Source organism: Varanus komodoensis, unplaced genomic scaffold, assembly GCF_004798865.1.
Source record: "Varanus komodoensis strain SLA01 unplaced genomic scaffold, ASM479886v1 scaffold6_2, whole genome shotgun sequence".
Lineage (NCBI taxonomy): Eukaryota > Metazoa > Chordata > Lepidosauria > Squamata > Varanidae > Varanus > Varanus komodoensis.
This window is the reverse complement of record NW_025336346.1, coordinates 13910468-13917495: the sequence shown is the minus strand read 5'-3', so window position 1 is coordinate 13917495 and position 7028 is coordinate 13910468.

The window sequence follows — 7028 nt, the reverse complement described above, 5'->3', positions numbered from 1 at the left end:
TTCAGCTTCGGCTGATCCATCAGCTGAAGCTGAAAGAAAGCGCTCCTCGCCACCGCTGTCACCTGAGCTTCCAGTGAAAGCTCTGGGTCGAGGAGCACTCCCAGGCTGTGAACCTTGTCCCTAAGAGGGAGTGCAACCCCATTCAGGACTAGGTTCAATTCACCCTCCCCGAAGCCCGATCCGCCAAACAACAGGACCTCCGTCTTGTCTGGATTGAGCTTCAGTTTATTGGCCCTCATCCAGCCCATTACCTCGGCCAGGCACCGGTTCAGCACAGCCACTGCCTCACCTGGATTGGTGGAAAACGAGAGGTAGAGCTGGGTATCACCAGCGTACTGATTACAGCCCACACCTCCTGATGACCTCTCTCAGCGGTTTCATGTAGACATTAAACAGCAAAGGGGACAAAATGGACCCCTGCGGTACTCCTTGGCATAGCTGCCATGGTGCAGAGCCATAGTCCCCTGCCTCCGACCCCCAATCCCGCTAGCCTATCCAGAAGGATACCATGGTCGATGATATCGAAAGCCGCTGAGAGGTCCAGGAGAACCACCAGGGATGCACTCCCTGTCCTTCTCCCTGCACAGGTCATCATACAGGGCGACCAAGGCAGATTCAGTACCGTACCCGGGTCTGATGCCGGACTGAAATGGGTCCAGATAATCAGTTTCATCCAAGAGTGCTTGGAGTGGTCCCGCCACCACCCGCTCCAACACCTTGCCCAGAAACGGGATGTTGGCCACTGGTCTATAATTAGTGGCCATCTCTGGCTCCAGTGACGCTTTCTTCAGGACTGGTTGGACTACCGCCTCCTTTAAAGGGGCAGGTACCCGATCCTCCCTCAGAGAAGCGTTAACCACTTCCAAGATCCAGATCCCAATCCTGTGCTTGGCATTGTTTATTAACCAAGATGGGCAAGGGTCCAATAGGCAAGTGGTGGGACGTACTTGTCCAAGCACCTTGTCCACATCATCAGGCCACAATAACTGAAATTCATCCATTAATTTTGGACCAGACGGCGACATTGGTATCTCTCCAGAAGCCTCTGAATCACTAGTAGAGTCTAGCTCCTGACGAATCTGAGCGATTTTCTCCCTGAAATGCTTGGCAAAGTCATCACAGTGGGCCTTCGAGGGTGAAACCAGATCTTTCTTAGGGCCAGGGCAGACCAGGCCTTGTACCACTCGAAAAAGCTCCACCGGATGGCATTTTGAGGAGGCAATGGAAACGGAAAAGAATTTCTTTCTCGCCACCCTCACCACCACAGCATAGGCCCGATAATGGGCTCTTAAGTGTGTTCGGTCAGATTCATCCCATGATCTCCTCCACCTACACTCTAGCCGTTTCCCAGCCTGCTTCACCGCCCGCAATTCAGGTGTATACCTGGGGAAGAGTGGGCTCTGCCCGGCGGGAGAGGGACGCTTTGGAGCGATCGTGTCAATAGCCCTGGTCATTTCCCCATTCCATAGCTCAACCAGAGCCTCAACAGGAGCACCAGTCTTGTCAGCTGGAAACTCCCCCAGGGCCTTCAGGAATCCATCCGGCTCCAGGGGCGGACCCACACAATCAGGTCCGCACCCTTACAGAGGGAGAGGCCACTCTTGAGCACAAACCTCACGAGGAAGTGATCTGACCATGACAGGGGTGTCAGACACAAATTCTTCACCCCCAGACCACCCTCTTCCTGCCCCGTCAAGAAAACCAGGTCCAGAGCGTGTCCACGTTCACGGGCCGGGCCTGTGACATGTTGAGACAGCCCCATGGCCGCCATGGAGTAGCACTAGTTGTAGTTAACTCTCAGAGGGCAAGCTGCCTACTGACTCAGCAGTTCCTCGAAACGAAGGGACCAGCAACTGAGAAACCTGGACAACCAGTCATGAGCTAAACCATTTCCTTCCACAAGTTTAAAAAAGCTTCCCACTTTCTCACATAGACAAAGGAAGAGGAGTTAGAGCTAAATAAAATTAGGAAATGCTGAAGAATGCAAATAAGTGGCAGGAGAAGAAAGATATGGGGGAGGAATACAAGCAAAAGAAACCAATGCAATAATAAAATTAAGTTCCTCTATATAGATTCATGCTGTATTTACAGACCAATCTGTTTTCCTTTGGAAGCAAAGGGGAAATTTGCTCTTAAATTAAATGGGATCCTTTTGAGATTGTATTTTTATATCAAGAAAAAAGTCTCTCCCTAGTTTCAGATGAGGTTTGCATTCTAGATTAGCTGCCAGCTTCCTGGCTTGTCTCGTTTGGTGTTACACAATTACTTCTAATGCTTTGGCATCCACAGAAAGCAGTTCTTTGGAGGGACAAGTGACATGTTAATTAACTACGGGTGTTTTATTTATCCAGCTGTCCCTTTTTGGGGTCATGCCTTTCCACAGAAGAGAGGAAGAGCAAGAACAGCCAGTGGTACAGGTAGAACTGGACCTTGGGGCAAATTCCAGCTTCTTGCAGCCAGGAAGGGCCCAAAGGACCCCTCAGAGATGAGGACAGCAGTCAAAGTTCATGTTTTACCTGTAGTGCAAAACTGCACCTATTGTGTTTTTAATCAAGGGTGAACACTCAATCAAGGGAACATTTATCAAGGGAAAACACTACCATGCCTCTCCTGCTTTCTTAGCCTAAGAAGTGGGTGGTAGATTGGAAAGGAAGCACTTGGAAGGGAAGGATCAGGATTCAGCAATCCTTCTTGTGAATAAAAATGAAGAGCTGCATGCATATGTCCAACTGCATGCTGGACATGTAGTGATTCAATAATACAATGAAAGAAACAAAAAGTTGCACCATGACCTTCAACAACTGGGCATGATCCAGAGTTCATCTATCCCCTGTGATCATGGTATGGCCAAGGATGATGGCAGCTACAGTCCAATTACTCCTGGAGGACACCTGACTTGGGGAGGCTGATCTACCAAGTAAGGGCTTATTAAGATAAAAATCAGTGAGCAAAGCAGAGCCTGAAGAATATCCTGTTTAGTGCTAGCATGAACACAAAGTTCATCGCTCTAATGCAAACCGCCTGGAGCCCAAAGTCAATAGTATTTGCTGGTGCAGCAGCTTTTTCACCAGAGGTTGCCTACACCAGCACAGTATAATCTGAGCGCTAGTGCTGGGCAGAACACTGCCCAATGTATTTAAGAACAAAACTTCGGATAGGCACAGCATGAATATTTCACTTAGAATATTTATCGGCCACATTTCAGGGAGGAGGCCTTTTCAAATAGAAACATTTCTTGTGCTTTCATGGAGACTTCAGAAACAAACATCATGAGCCCAGACAGCAGCAATGAGGCCAAACAGAAAAAGGAGATTCTAGTTTTTAAAGGGAACAGAGATTGACAAAGTAAAGATAGAATAGCTTCAGACAACAATGCAGTCCTTTTTCAAGATTAACTGGTATCATTCCAGCTGGAATACTTCAACTTCATAAGGTTTGCAGCAAAGAAACCCTTGAAATAGTAAGGTGGGAATTAGACAGCTTCCATGTAAATCATAATCATAGACCTTTGGCATCAACTTTGCAATAAACAGTGAGGGTTCAACCCAACATCCCTCTAGCTTTGGGGGACATGAAGGAAGCTGCAAGGGGAAGGAGAAGAGAGGGAGGTCCTACTTTGCCAGCATTAGTTGTTTTGAGGTCAGAACAACAGTGCTGGATCCTTACATGCCCAAAATATTCATTGGAACCACATGTATCTGATTGCATCAGGTGACACAACCTTCTGAAGTGAGGCGGATGGAACAGGATTTTTCTGTTGTGGCTTCTTGACCTTTCAATACCTTCTCAGAGTTTTACTTTTATTAATTACCCTGTTAAGCTTTACCAAATAGTGTTTTTATTTCTGTTTTATGATAATAGGTTATTTTATTATTCTTATTGTTCTTCCACAGATCTGCATTTAGTAAACAACTGGAATATTGAAACATAGAAACAGAGTGAGTCAGAAGGGCCTCCTGGGCTATCTAATCTGACAGCCGGCTCCACTCATGACATGCCTACCATGTGCATGTCGAGGTCATGATATCCCTCTATAATATGTGCATGTGCATGTTTTAAATAACAAAGACATATCTAATCCATCCCATATGCTTGATGGTTTATATGAATGAAACTCATAAAAGAACTTTAAAAACAGATGCAATGCAGCTTGTAGCCATCCCACCATATATGTATGTATACACAATTGAGCATGACATGAACATCAATGCTGCTTCTTTCATCATCAACTCCCAGAACTAAGACATGACACTGGAAAGGGATGGATGCTTCAACCTGGCCTGGTCCCCAGTGACCCACAGAGCTAAAAGGACAAACTGTCTTTTCAGCCTATGTGATTGCAGTATGGCCCTCTCTTGGGAACTGGTGGCTTTGTTATCTGGATGCATTATCAGGTTTCTGCATTTGGCTTTTAAGTCTGAGTTAGGAAGCAGGATTTTTTTTTATTTTTGGCAATCTGTGTAGGTACACAAAGGGAGGATACCTGTGGCTTGGATCCAAATTTAGTCATGCTTCAAGCAGATGAAGAAAGCAATGAGCATATTTAGTCATAACTACCTTAAGGGCTATTGATAAGTATCTAGTCTGAGTATGACTAAGTCTGGATCTAGCCCTTTAAAGTGAGCGGTTAGTCATTCCTAATTTTATGTCATACAAATTGAATCACTAGATCAGATTGAATCACGAGAATCAGATTCTGCAGATTACATTTCTGTGCGTAATAGTTGGTCATGAACTAAACCTCCAAAATCCAGGAGGTCATACCTGCATGATAAGCACTTTAACTGCACCATCAGCTGATAACCAGCAGGTGGACTTGAACCATCACAGATCAAACTTTGTAGAGAGATTTTGTATTTCACATAACACAGTGCAGTCAATTCCCACATTCAGTTTAGGCTTCTCTTCTCTTCTCTTCTCTTCTCTTCTCTTCTCTTCTCTTCTCTTCTCTTCCCATACATTTCAGTAACTTAATCAACAGATGCTAGCAAGTTAGATAATGTCTGTAAAATTAAGGTGTTAACCTAAATGTTGTGGAAATGGATATGAAATTGCAGTTAAAGGTACAAAGGGCTTTCCAACTATTTTCTCTGCTCTGTTGGGAAGGTGAAATTAGCTGTAAGTGACAACCTTATTCACATATATTCATGCATTTGCGAATCATACCTCCAACATCAGCCCCATACTAGTATGCAAGTTTCACTGAACTCAATATGATTGACTTCTTGGTGGACAAGCACAGGCTCACACTCACACAACAAACTAGAGGGCAAAGGCGAGCCAAATACTAGAGCTCTTTATTCACTGCTTAAATTTGAAAACACTTTATTCACAGTGTATAAGCAAAGATGAATCTGTCACTTTCAGCAAATCTGCAGTAGTAAGAGTGCATTTGGCAACTGTCTGGGGGCTAGACAGGAAAACCAGTAATAGGTATGGGTGAGAAATTAATCAGGTTTGTATTTCTTTGTATTTCTCCTTCCTAAACACAATCTCTACATTTCCAAACATTGCAATGTGTTGCGGGAGGGGAAGATACACAAATAAATATGTGTATCACAAATAAATATTTGAAATGTGTGAACAAAGAATGCAGGCATTCAACATGCACCCAAAACTGCTTTTCTCATTGGAGGAAAATATACACCTTACAAAATGCATTTGTAGGATGCATTTCTGCAGAAAAATGCTTATGAAACTATGCATGAATTTCTTGGTCCTATGAGGAGTGAAATCTGAACAACCTTCATTATTGTTGGTGCAGACCTTGGAGAGATCAAGTATGACAGAGTTGCCCATCCTGGTGCCGGTTCCAAGTCTGAGGAGACCTGGGCAAATGCTGTCTGGTGGGCCTACAAAAGTAGAGTTCCATGGCCTTACTTGGCAGTGGTGATGGTGGCAGCCGTCTCAGGACAAGTTCCCACAATTCCCATGGGGCATTTACATTTTAAGTATCAGCTTGTCAGACCTTAAGATCATCTTCAGTGGGAGACCCTGCCATCAGCACAGTGATAGGCTTGACTGCTATCCATGGGCGTGAAGCCATTTGGCATCCTGGAAGCTCACCACCTTGCTCTCACCAGGCTTCCTAACTGAAGCTTCTGCTGCTCAAAACCCATGATCTTTGACTAGACAAAGGTCAAGATCTCTTCTTGCTGATATCAGAGTGTAGGACATGGAATAATCCATTCAAGTTGCGACAACCCAGATTCAGGCTGGTCATCAGGAAAAGATTCCTCACTGTCAGACCAATACAATAGTGGAACCAGCTGCCTCGAGAGGTGGTGGGCTCTCCCACACTGGAGACATTCAAAAAGAAACTGGACAGCCATCTGCGTGGGATGGTGTAACATGGTGTCCTGCAACAGTAGGAGGTTGGACTTGATGGCCTTCATGGCCCTTTCCAACTCTGATTCTAGTCAAAAACTTACCAACCTGAATGTGCCAAGTAACTTGGCCATGTTATCTAAGGATGCAATTAATTTTCATTACTAGTACATCATTATATTAGCCAATACATGGAAATGGTGTGATATTTAAATTTCCTTCCAGGTGGATAATAAGCAAAATACATGGAATGAGAATTAGCCGGTATAAATTATATAGGGAAAGCCTGCAAGTGCTTGGTCTGCTGTTTATATTTACCAGCTGCAGGTGTCCCTTCTTTCTTTATATGCTCTAAAACCAAAAACAAGGTGCATATCAAAACAGATGCTACTTGAAGAACTTTTGGGGACCATCTCATGTTCATTGTGACATGGGGATAGGAATGGAAAGAAACATTTCAGCATTGTAAATATTCCTTTCTTCACTCACCATGTTATTCATATAGCAAGATAGCAGAATTATCTTAAATATCCATGAATCTTTGGTTGCAGTCACCACTAGAGGGAACCTGAGAGACTAGAAATATCAAAAAGGCAGCAAAAGTAAATACTAAACATGACAAAACAAAACTGAAAGCCAGCATTTGCAGAAACATCTCTAGTGGTCTGAATCCATAAATACTTCCAGACAAGCTTTTATTT